At 40.4% G+C, this 13,192-nt stretch overlaps 1 protein-coding gene across 3 annotated transcripts in view; it reads right to left on the reverse strand.

Annotated features, from left to right (window-relative positions):
- plxna2 (plexin A2) overlaps positions 1 to 13,192 on the reverse strand; it is a 530,875-nt gene that overhangs the window by 406,030 nt on the left and 111,653 nt on the right. The window lies entirely within an intron of this gene.

Below are 13,192 nucleotides of genomic sequence, written 5' to 3' on the forward strand. Positions count from 1 at the left end.
CTTAAAACTAGGATACATTTACACTATGAGTGAACCTGGGAACATGCATATAGCAATAATAATAATAATAATAATAATAATAATAATAATAATAAAATTAATTGCTTTCATAAAAATAAGCAAAATAATAATTACAAAAAAACAATTAAATAAATAATAAAGCAGAAATCTAAAATGTTTCTCTTCAGAGAGTTAGGAATCATAAATCAGGTGAAAAAGTCACAAAGCCAGTGATGATCAATGGAATAATATCCACTCACACTTAATATCATCTCACTGTTACACAATCATTAATACAGACTACTATTACTCAAATGTCTGGCCAAGGCTCAGTGTGTGTGTGTGTGTGTGTGTGTGTGTTCATACATGAGTATTCACACTATATTGTATCTCAACAAATCTCCCTGTATCAGATCAAAACAATTGCAGCAGCTGCCTCCATTTCCATAACACTCAGTGCATTTCTAGTGAAATACGGTCTGAAACTCTAAACAAAGGAAATGACTGGAGTCAGAAGAGCGCAGCGTAAATCAGTCTCAGTGTAAATCAGTCTCAGGTCAGGCTTTATGGTAAACACTGAATTGCCTCCGTCCCTGATTGAGCTCAGGGGGAAAGACTTGTGCAGGCCAGCTGACAAAGGAATGGCACACACTGGACATGGATGTTTTTTTTTTGTCTCAGCAGCAGTGACGAGGGCAGGAGGGAGAACAGGAGAATATCTTACAGGAGAGCCATAGTCACATTGTGTGAATGGTGCTAGAGTGACAACAGCATGACAGCAAGGACAGAGGAAAGAGGAAGAAAAACAGTATCACGTGTCCCAGAGAAATGAGTGATGTCAGGAACCCGACAGATGGACAACAGAAAAGAGTGAAAAAGTCACGTTCATTCTCCACAATCGCTTTTCATCATCCTGTGTTAACATCATACATGATCTTAATCCTATAAAATATATGAGCAGGACAGAAAGACAATAAAGGGATGAAGCAAAGGCACAAATACGTTTATTAGAATAATTCATAATTACTGGCTTTTAGTGTGAAAACTGTAGGAACCACGTAACATGCCACAGGATATAGGATGGAGAGACAAAGTGCCTGGAGAAGTGTATGTAGGCCAATGCCATTAGGCCATTAGTGCCGGTCAATGCTCAGTCACTGTGTGTGTGTGTGTGTGTGTGTGTGTGTGTGTGTGTGTGTGTGTGTGTGTGTGTGTGTGTGTGAAATAGACACAGGATTAGCATACTGATACTCATCTATATAAGGAAAAAAGTGGAGGGAGCTGCACGTGTGTGTGTGTGTGTGTGTGTGTGTGTGTGTGTGTGTGTGTGTGTGTGTGTGTGTGCGTGTGTGTACATGTATACAACTCCAACTGTCCATCCTTCAGGCCCTAGGGGCCTCCTCAAACCCATCATTGTGCAGGAAAATGACAGCGTGCTGTCAAATTTGGGTCACACAGGGATCATAATGATTTCCATTTCCCAACACTTCAGAGCAGTAAATATGCTTTACACACAAATACAAGTACTTACCAATGTGTAGTGTTTTTCAGCCCCAGGATATAAACATTTAACAGCTCTACTGCACCATGAAATACAGACTTGGCGTTTATTACTCAATCACATTTTGAAATATTACTGCAATAATATGTGCAATGCAAGGCTTAATAATCCAAAGCTGCATGTTTCCTGTCCTGTCTTGTCTTGTCTGCTGGCCACAGTGGAGATTCTGCATGTCTCTGTGTCTTAACCTTGTCCACTGACCTGATTCCCAGGGGGTATTACCTGTATTATAATCCATTTCCTGCCTGTAAATTGCCTTTGTGAGGTAACGTCTAACTCCAAGACAGTCTGTGATCGAAGATGAGCTCGGCTTATTTCTAATCCCTTATAACTGATTGTGTTGATGTATTTCTGAATCTTTGGTCTCGTGTAGTTCAGGATGATTACCCTGGCAGGTTATACTACTAAGTCTGTTCAACAAGTATAGTTTTAGAACACAGAAGAAAAAGATTGTCACATTCCTTTGTTCTCTCACACATTTTCTGTTCCTCTCAGGCTTTTACCACAGACTCTGGCCAGTCGGCTCTGTGTTTGTCCAGATTCCGGCCACGTTTCCCGGCTCTTGAGTTTCCTGTTGGCCATGTCACAACATAACTGAACTTGGATTAAAAATCAGCACTTTTATAGCATATTCTGTGTTTCTCTCTCTCTCTCTCTCTCTCTCTCTCTCGTTTGCTTTTGTCTCGCTTTCATCAGACAGGAAAACAGAATCCACTACTCAATTTTTCCTCCTCTCTCACTGAACATTACTTGGCCACTGGCTAAGACTGAGTGGGAGAGAAAGGAAAGGAAGAAAAATCAGACAGAGAGAGAGAGAGAGAGAGAGAGAGAGAGAGGAAAAAGATGGAGGGGAAATGGACTCCTCTTTGTTTTATTTTTACTGAATCTTTGTCGACAGTAATACAAACCATTCTTTCTGTAAAGCCTAATTATCATCACATTTGGTAAAGTCGTACATAAAACAATGTACATATGTTCAGAAAACAAATGAAATATCATGATTCAGTGTACTGTGCTCTAATGTAGTATTCAAATTAAGAAACCACAAAAACTGTTTGTTGTACATTTATCACTACCAAAGTAACGGATGTAATGTAAACAATAAACATAAACATGGTGGAGTGAGCTGTTCCAAGAAACATCAATGACTCGTGGTGTGATGCTGTTCCCTCTGCAAAAAATGGTGGAAAGAACATAACATCCAGAAGTGCTTGGTTCTTCTGATACCACAGCAATCTGCCAATGCAAACCATTTTTTACTGACACACATTTTTTTTCCATGTATAGTTGCATGTAATGTTGTAGAATGTCCAGAGAATGTTTCAGTTCCTCAAATTGTTTACATTATAACATTTGTAAGCAGTCATTCCCTCACTGTTTGAAGTTACGACAAAAAAAAAATGCAACTTGACACATGACTGAGACACAGAAGAACCATCCTTCCAGCCATCCTGTAAAAACTGTAAAGTTAGCCTACACCATTTTGCTCTGTTGCAAAGAAGAAACGCACAGAAAACTTCATTATAGCAGCAAAAAATCCATTTATGTCCATTATGTTAGCTGTTACTATAGAAATGTACTATAGAAACATTGTGGTTAGCGTGTCTACCTCTCGACCGGGAGCTCGTGAGTTCTACTTGTGGTCAGGTCATACCAAAGACCATCATAAAAATGTTACCTACTGCCATCTGGCGAGGCACTCTGCAATACATATGTGAGTAGGGAGTCAAATTCTCATGGTTACCAGACCAGCCTCCCACTGTAACCCTAGCTATGTAATAGGCAAGAGGTCAAGGGCTATAGAAATGGAGATCGGCGCTGCCCGATGTGCCTTAAGGGCCTGGTTAGTCCTTGGACAGGGAACTGCCTGGGAAGACCAGGTCCTGGCACAGGAGTGACTCTGACTTGACTTGACTATAGAAATGATAGCACATAAGAAAAGACACTTTAATATAAATCTGTGCAGAGTCGAACCAACACCTTATAACCAATCAGAGTGAAAGAATTCAGCAGGGATAAATAAAGTGATAACTCTAACAGCCTCGAATTAAACAAGGATTAGAGGCCATGTTAAAATCAGACAGGCCCCATGTGAGGAGGCCCCAAGCAGCCGTGTGGAAAGACAGAAGTTGGCTTGGTATCTGAGAAGCCAGGACCTCTTCTTCTGTCTTTGATCTCTTTCTTTTCCATTTCTCCTTCCTTTTTGTGAACGTTATTACTCTTCGCTGGGTCACGTGCAGACGCGTTGAAGCAGCTTGTGCCCAGGTGGCCATGCCACGCTTCGGAGGGCTGCACTTCCTCTGACCTTCAGTGCTCTATCTGAAAGGGTGAATGTGGGAGGGTGAGACTGTTGGGGGGAGCACAAAGAGTGACAGAGCTTTACCATAATTCAATAACACTAATCCCCAATGAAGGAGATGGTGGTGGTGGGGGGTGAAGGGGTGAACTAACCAAGCGTGGCACGCCAGGCCCTGAGGCCCGATGAAAGGGGGATGAGTGCAGCTGACAAACTCCCTGCGTTCAAGTGGGGAAATTAGAGGTTGGGGGTGTGGGGTTCCAGCTGTCTCCCTGTCAACCCGCTGAGTTACAGGCTACAACCACTGTGTGTGTGTGTGTGTGTGTGTGTGTGTGTGTGTGTGTGTGTGTGTGTGTGTGTGTGTGTGTGTGTGTGCGCATTAAGCCATTCAGCCACCATCATTCCCAGTGCTCAGTTAGAGGAACACACTTGCGTCTGACCTTTAAAATAGAGTTCAGTTCATGTCCATATTGTCTATAGATGTGATGTGAAGTTCATTCTTTCACTCGTCATTCTGCTGATGAAGTCTCTTGTCCAGTGTGTCAATTCAAATAGAAGTCAGTGACTGGTTATACTGCATAACAATGATTATTTGTGTACTAAATTCAATAAACCTTACAGAGATATGTGAATGAGTACTCGCTCTTAAACAGCAGAAGATACTTTAGCAGTACTGACTTGCGCTCAGTTCAAGTCCTGAATGTGTCGACTACACATTCTAAGCTGCATATCTTAAAAATCAACATACAGGGAATGTCACAATAAAGTGAGTCCAGTGTCACAAAAGTTCATTCTGACATACAGTGACTATAAACGATAGTGCGTCAAAAGATGACCCACATAATCTACAGTATAATGTTTTCCTAATTTTGCCCTACATGCAGTATATTCCTTCATCTAGTCTAGGTAGTCAAGACCACCTGAGACCAAGTCATGACCAAGACCAGAGTGTATCAAGACTGAGACAAGACCAAGACTCTGAGGGGGTGAGATCAAGTCAAGACCAAGAGGAAGGCAGGGCAAGACTGGATCAAGTCCAGGACCTGACCAGTGGGTGTGAAGGGGGTGGGGAAGGGGTGACAATTGGAAAAAAATGTTCAAATTAGCAATGAGTTTCTATTTGCATTTGAAGCAGGAAGTTTAACATCCAGTAAAGATCACAGTAAAGTTGTTAACAAATAAATCAGACAATATACAGGCAATGAAATCCCCACTGGTCTTGACTAGTCTTGAAATAAAATCCTGAGTCCTCTGTGTCTGAGACCGAAACAAGACCAAGTAAAAATGCGGTCGATTCCGAGACAAGACCGAGACCTTCAGAAAGTGGACTTGAGACTGGATCTCAAGTACTACAACACTACCTTCATCTATTATGTATCAGTCACCAAAATATTACATTAGAAAACAACATATATATACATATGACTTTTTTTAGGACAAGTAAATGTGTGTCATGCATTAATTTCAATTTACACATCACAAAGTTTTGATGTTCTCCAAACTTGGTTATCTGTTAAGATGATCATACCGTAAACATTTTCGCTCATATCTCTGAATTGGCTGCACCAAATTTAACAAATATCCCCTTATTTTAAAGAGAAATAATTCTAAATTTAGGACATCCAATAAAACAACTTTTCATTTTTTTGACCAACTGAACTCAATTTGCGGTGACACGCCCCTTATACCACAGGCGATTGCTCTAAGACAACGAGGGAGGCTTAGCCTCCTCTAAAAATGACGAACATCGTGTAGGATGAATTGCGCTAGGCTTATGTTATAGCCAACCTTATAACATTGCTATTTCAGATCCAGAATCATAGAAATATATGTGCTCAACCCAACTACAGTGCGAAATCATTCCGTTATAACTTTCCCCAGTTCGCCTAATGTGTGCGTGAGTTTTTCCCCCTCGTGACAACGCGATGCAGCCCAGCCTCAGTGGACTTCAATGGCATTTGGGAGCTATGCGCTTTTCAATATCAAAATGCAAGACGGTTATTGGACAAATACTGCGAAAACGCCCGCCCCACGGACTCCCAGCCTCAGTGGACTTCAATGGCATTTGGGAGCTATGCGCTTTTCAATATCAAAATGCAAGATGGTTATTAGACAAATACTGCGAAAACGCCCGCCCCACGGACTCCCAGCCTCACAGTGGGAGCGACATGGCAAAGCTTTCTGCGAGGAGACTGGTGATTGGTGAAAGCGGCCGGATATTTTCTTTGATTGACAGCTCGTTTCAAATATAGACAGGCAGAGGTGAATCTCAGTTCAGTCCCATGCGGATTCGCAAGTGCTGTGGTGTATTGTAAGAGATCGGCTTACATTTCAATTTCATTCATTACATATGGTTTCTACCAGCTTTTTTAGTTTGTATATATTTTCATTGTAAATAAAGTGTAAATATAGTGTTGTCAAGTTTGCTATCTTAGTTCCAGAAATTTCGTTTATTTGAGTGACTGAACTTGAACTTGAGGGGGCTAGTCAGCTAGCAAGAAAGCTGTGCACGGATGCCAAGCATTGCTGATTTAATTTTGGCGAAGCCATTTGCCAGTCTTCCTTTTGAGGAAAAAATTAAAATTAAAGAGCAGGGTAGACCAACGCCTCAAATTGACTTGGTGAAAAAGGTAGGGAATAATACTCGTTCCTTTCAGCTCTCCTGGTACGAGAAAGTGAATTGGCTAACAGCAAGTGACCCACATCAACAACAGTAAATAGGCTACTTTAGTAATATGTCATGGATGGACCAAAAATATAGAATCTATTTAAAATGTTTATGCTGAGTATATTATATTGGAATATATATTTTTCTGGATATTAATTAAACACAGCAACAATTTGGAAAACATTTTTAAACAAAAACACAGCCGAGAACATTTCACACTACAGACCTGGATTAAAAGTGAAGGGTTATCAAAATTGTCAATAAAACATTTCTCAGTCAAAATAAGTAAACTATAAGGAAAGTGTCATTGAATGAAATGTGTGGCACCCAGCTCTATGTTTGGCTCCCCAAGGTCAGTGCTTGTGCCTATTCCAGAACACTCTGCTGTTACTGCTGAGGTTCCCGACAAAGAGCTGCTTTCAATAATGATCAATTTTTAAACAACATGCCACAATTTTAAAATATAAAATGTTAAAATATACCCCCCCAACACCACCAACATGTATATTGGACAGTAGGCTAATGGGCCAAAAGAACCTGTTATTTCACAGTTTGTGACCCTGCCAACAATCAGCCAGATCAGAGGCAAGAGTATGGGCAAAATTGATGTGTTTTTTCTTTTTTCTTTTAAAATCTGGAAATATCGTAACCGACCAGCCTCCCCTGTTTGAAAGACTACCAGCCGCCACTGCCTTATACACATGACTTCCTGGTATTTTTGCACCAATCCTTTTTAGTTGACATAGTTTCAGTTTATTAAAATCTAAACTGTAGATTAGTGTTCAGGATAAAGTATATCCAGTATATGTTCAGCATTTCACCTGCAATCCAGGAGTCAGTTGGCTACAATTTGGTGTTTTCTGATTCCTATGATGACTGTTCCAGGTTCAATATGAACTGGATAATAAATAGATAATAACATGGTCATCTCTTTGGATCTTCTATACTACAGTAATTGATAGTTTATGAATTTGAGTAGTGCTATATATCAATAATGTGTTGTCTAGCAGTGGGTATGATTCATATGATTCATGAAGAACCCAACTACTGTTGAATTCTTGAATCTAAAAGGTTCAGCACGTGTTGATTAATGTTGTGTAATAACACAACTCGGACACCGTACGACAGCACACCTTTATATTAATGCATTTATTCTAATACTTCATCATTACATTTAGGTCTTTGCCCTTTCTGGTTTCTTGGTAACATATCACACTGTGTTTTGTTATGTTTTTCTTCCTTTTTTGTCTTATTAACTTCAAGACCAGGGAAGAGAATGATCAATGAAAGTAGAAGAAAAAGAAATACTTTATAGTGTAAATTCTGTACTATGTAAACAAAAAGGTTTATCTAACTCTAAATGAACAGTTCTGAAGTCAACGGTGAGATCTGTTCTAAGAAGAGAGGTTGCAGTGGTTGACAGATGTTCTGATGAAGACAAATAAAGTATGGTGATCTATATTATGTGTGACATGTTACAGAACTCAGCAGACAAACAGATCTGTTCTTCTCATTAGACACCTCTCTGCTACATCTGCCATCCAGCCAAATGAATGAGTTTACAGGACCATGGCATCAGACACTTTCTCCCTGGGGCCTCTACACACACACACACATGCACGCGCACACGCACGCATACATGAACACACACACACACACACACACACACACATACACAGAGCTCTATTGGAATTGTGAAAGGCGCATGACCCCAAATGATCCTTCATGCGCCCACAGTAGACATGGCTCTTGTGCCACAAAGATGACCACAAAAATGCACATAAGCACACACACACACACACACATACACACACACTGGACAGAAGGCTGTTATTACCAGAGGAGACTGAGAGGCTGCATATTTAAATCCTCAGTGTGCAGCAGCACCTCAGTCTTGCTAGCAGATTGTGATCAGAGATCTGACTGTCATCTGGAATCATCTAGAATTGCGGTTGTTAAAGCTATCAGACCACTGTGCATCATAAAGTGTTTAATTACAAACCAACTACAATTCCGGTTCAGGATTTAAAGCCCATTATGAAGCACAATTTCATGCTGAAAACAAATGACATAAACAGTGGTTTCTCTGTCTTCGTTCTGTGTTACAACTCAGTAACAGATGCTTTAAGACAATAAACACTGATGACAGCATCACAAAAGGCCATTTCAGAGCGTGGTGGCCTTCATACTACCTGTGACCCCTGTACTGTATCATCAGCAGGTCCTCTGGATGAACTACACAGCGTGTATTCAGGGTTAACAGTGAGCATGAGAGAAAGAAAAGCTCCTGAATTTTGTGTTATTGAGCACATCAGTGCCCACTTGGACACAGCAATTCACAGTGAGAAACTGCTTACATAACACAAACTAAAAATGAGTTACGTTTTAGTTTTAGTGACTGATGAACTGTGATTATGCTACACCAGGACAGATACAGATGACACAAAAATGTTCTTCCCACATGGAAAAGCCTCATTTTTCGTGGTTCTTCCACATATGCAGTGGTCTGTCTGTTTGAATTGAATCCTGGTGTTGTTTTTATTCTCTGTGTGGTTCATTCAGTCAGGTGTTAAAAAAACAAGCGTTCTGTCTGAGAGAGTGGTTCTATTGTAGGCTATAGTCACACTACAGCTCGCGATGGTTTGCGGTAGGTTATCGATGAAAATGAGGCGTTTTGGTGGTGATGCATGTCGATGTAAAGGTGAGCTAAAAATTGCAGTCACACAGCAGGTGAATGCTTGACAGTGTTTTTTTGAGGACATCTGGCATTTTTCCTCAGAGGCATGCTTGGGAGTTTTGTACATATCGGCTTCTGGCAGGAGAATGATTGCCGATGCCTTGCTCAATAGATTTCAAGAATGCATGACATCCGCGCCAACCAATCAGCGATGATCACAAATGCATCGTCTGTCACCAAACATTTGCTGAATATTCATGAACCCTTTGCCAAACTGAAAGATCACCAAATGTAAATATACTTTTTAAGTCTCTGAGAAGGTTTGGCTATACCTTGCTGCTGTGTCGTTGAGGCCCCTGCAAGCATCAGGGATATAGATTTGAGACAAATACATCACAAGAGGCTTGGAGAAGGTTCCCAGAGCTTCTGGAAGTATTCCCAAACCCATCTGTGAGCATTTGCCACTTAGTTTTCCGGCGAAAACATCGCCACCAAATTTCAGTGCATGCACTGAAATTTTTCACAATGTTTTTGGCCACTCACAAGGCCAGTGGAGACCAGTGTTGTAGTCGAGTCAATAAACCTCAAGTCCAAATCCAGTCTCGAGTCCCCAGTGTTCAAGTCTGAGTCAAGTCCAAGTCATTAAAGAAAATTTTGAGTCGAGTTCGAGTTGAGTCCACTATTGAGCCGAGTTGAGTCTGAGTCAAGTCCAAGAACAAGACTCCAACTGCACCATTTGATGGTGGCTGTTGCTGCCTTTATGTGAAACCGTCTCTGCTACTGTGTTGGACTAATGTTACTGCTTGACTGCCCCATTTTAGTTAATACTAGCGAGTTCATCAGTCAGCAAGCAGGGACATAACATAGCATGTCACTTACTTCTCTGGGTGGAGTCTTGCCAAATGACGATTGAAGTTCGAGGTTGTCCCCGTCATCTCCTCGATAGTTCTTCTAAATATGGAACACATAGCAGTGCATTTTTCCCACTGCACGAGAAGTCTGTATAAGCAAAGCGGACAAACCTAGGAACATTCTCTGCAGGCGTATGAACAGGTAAATGTGCATTCTCTTGCATGAAATTAGTATAAAAATTATTGTAGATATAAATATCTTATGCCAAATTATTATGGCATGTTACAAAAAATAAAGAAAAAAATCTGAGTCCTTGTCTCCAATTTTTGAGTCCGAATGCAGTTAATGCACTAGTCTGAGTCGAAGTTCGAGTCATCAGTGCTCAAGTCCAAGTCAAGTCACGAATCGTTAAAATTAGGGCACGAGTCAGACTTGAGTCCAAGTCCTGGACTTGAGTACTACAAGCCTGGCAGAGACACACCAAAAAAAAAAAACCTCGCAAAGCTTAGAGAACATTCGCCATGCATCGCATGATTGGTGACGATGCTACCAATTTTTCATTGCCAAGTATTCACAAACCCATTGCGAACTGTAGTGTGACCAGGGCCTTAGCAAGAAAAAGATTTGGCCTGGAACAGTTTGCTTCCATATGTCCTTACTGCCTACTGGAAATAAATGTCATTATTTTAGTTGCTGAATTCAAAACCAGCTTACTCAAGAACACTTTATCACACAGAAAAACACCTAGTATCATCAGAAAGGTTAAGTTCTGCTATTTATTTTGCTATGTGGTATGTTGTGAAGTCAAAGAATTCCAACTTATTCATCTGAGAATCAGGAGTTTGAAAAAGGGTGAAGAAATTTGTAAAGATATTACTTTGCAAAAGTCTTCAAAACATAACGTGATTACTCCATTGTGTCCAAATACTGTACAAATGAGACTAGGTTAATCACAAATCTCTGATTCTGCTCTTTCTTGGGGTAAGTGTTTCATTTCTATGCAGTGACGAGTTCACAAGTACCGTATTGGCCCGAATATAAGACGACCCTGAATGTAAGACGACCCCCCCTTTTCCAAGTTCATCTTTGGGGAAAAAGTTTTTTGAAGACCAAATGTTCATTCATATAAAGTGTATTTATTTCAAAATTCTGTTTAAAATTAGAGGCTTTTGTTTTTCACATTTAAATAGAGGTCATTTCAGTCTCATTTCCGTGAACACTTTTCATAGAAGTAAAAAAAGAAGCTAAACTGCAGGCTACTAGACAAGCCAAATTAAAACATTTAAATTGCATTAATTCAACAAATTTGTCAGGTTTAGATTGAAAGTTCATAAACTTCAGAATGTCAATGCATTAACTTCCCATAGCCTACGGGTATATGGAATAAATTTGCAGAACAGTGCAAATGCTTTAAACAATGCATTAAACAATACATTAAGGTTTACAATAATAAACAACTGAAACAATGGAAAGGGTAGTTTGCTAAATTACAGCTACTCAGCACAGAGATCCTCAGCCTCACTTTGCTCACTCTCACTGTCCTCACTTTCACTTTCGTTTTTGGCGGCATTTTGTCTAGTCCGCGAATTTAAGACGACCCCCCTTTTTAAGAGCTATTTTTTACAACAAGAACACCGTCTTATATTCGAGTCAATACGATAATTCACACAAGAGTAATGTGTGAGGAGATGGATGGAGAGGAGCTGTATGCAGATTGTAACTATTGTAACTATGATGTCTATGATGACATTTAATGTCAATTCAAATTATTTTTCTCACTAAGACTTCATCACATAGGCAAAGAACGAGCATTGTTGGGAAGGTCAAGTCATGCTGTTTCATGTATACATGCCATCAAATTATGCAGAAATTAACCCAATTCACAGAAATTAACCAAACTAACATTTAACGATTGATTTCTCTAAAACTGTTTCAGCGCAAATATTTATTTTGCATGCACAAACGAATCAAAGTGAGCTACCTCACTGTGATGAACTGTTCACGAGCAATGAAACCGAGAACAAGGGATGTGCATTTGGACACAGCTTTCATCAGTCAGGTTCAGAGGGTTAACTGTGAAATTTTTAAAAGATTTTACATCACACAGAACCACATTAACCCTTAACCCTAAACTTAACACTGAATTTCTCCAAAACGGTTTGAGCACAATTTTTTTTTTTTCTGTGCAGAAACGTACACGTGATTACTTTGGACTCATTTGGATGTTAATGGGGTGTTGAGTGACGTCACCCATTAATTAAATAACGTTTAATAACTTAAGAAATAATGAAGCACAGAAGTCTATTTTACGATGCACAAATAATGGACACATGAATCGTTTGGATGTTAATGGGGTGCTGGGTGACGTCACATCATTAAAACATTTAATGTTTCATTTCACTGAAACTGCTTAAGCACAAATATTTATTTTGCATGCAAAAGTGAATTAAAATACTTTTATTCATGTTCTCATCGTATAGGCTGCCAACTTCATACCGCTGTGTATTTTGGGTTGCAGGCTGTGACGTTTTGTAGATGTTGCTGAACTGACCTGCGAGGTGTGAACTGAGCCATAGGACAGAGCTGTAGTACCGTATAATACACAAAAATGCCACTGTGCTCAGAAATGTGGATTGACAAACCAAAAGAGGAGATATAAACTCCAATCCACATGATGTAACTCTCCGGCAGATTGCCATCTTGTCATGGTTGGAAAACCATGACAAAATGGCGATCCACCAGACAGTTACATCATGTGTGTTGGAGTTAGAGGCTTGCGTGCCTCTATGACCCCGAGGGCTATACTGGCCAGATCTTAGTCTCCTGGTAGGGTCACCCAAGCCAGACAGGTCAAAGGGTAGAGGCCGGACGAAGTGCAGTCCACCAGTCCTCTAGGTTAGGGGGTTGGTCATACGGCTAACAACCCTGTCTCATAAAATCCCTCAAGAACAGGAAGGCTCCCAAACATGACAACCTAAATGGAGAGCTATTCAAGACCAATCCTGAGCTAGCAGCGAAGATTCTCCACCCACATTTTGCAGCCATTTGGGAGGAAAAGAAGATACCGGGGTGTCACAGTGGTGTAGTCGTTAGCGCTGTCGCCTCACAGCAAGAAGGTCCAGGTTCGAGCCCCGGGGC

This window comes from Neoarius graeffei, chromosome 13 (assembly GCF_027579695.1).
Source record: "Neoarius graeffei isolate fNeoGra1 chromosome 13, fNeoGra1.pri, whole genome shotgun sequence".
Taxonomy (NCBI): domain Eukaryota; kingdom Metazoa; phylum Chordata; class Actinopteri; order Siluriformes; family Ariidae; genus Neoarius; species Neoarius graeffei.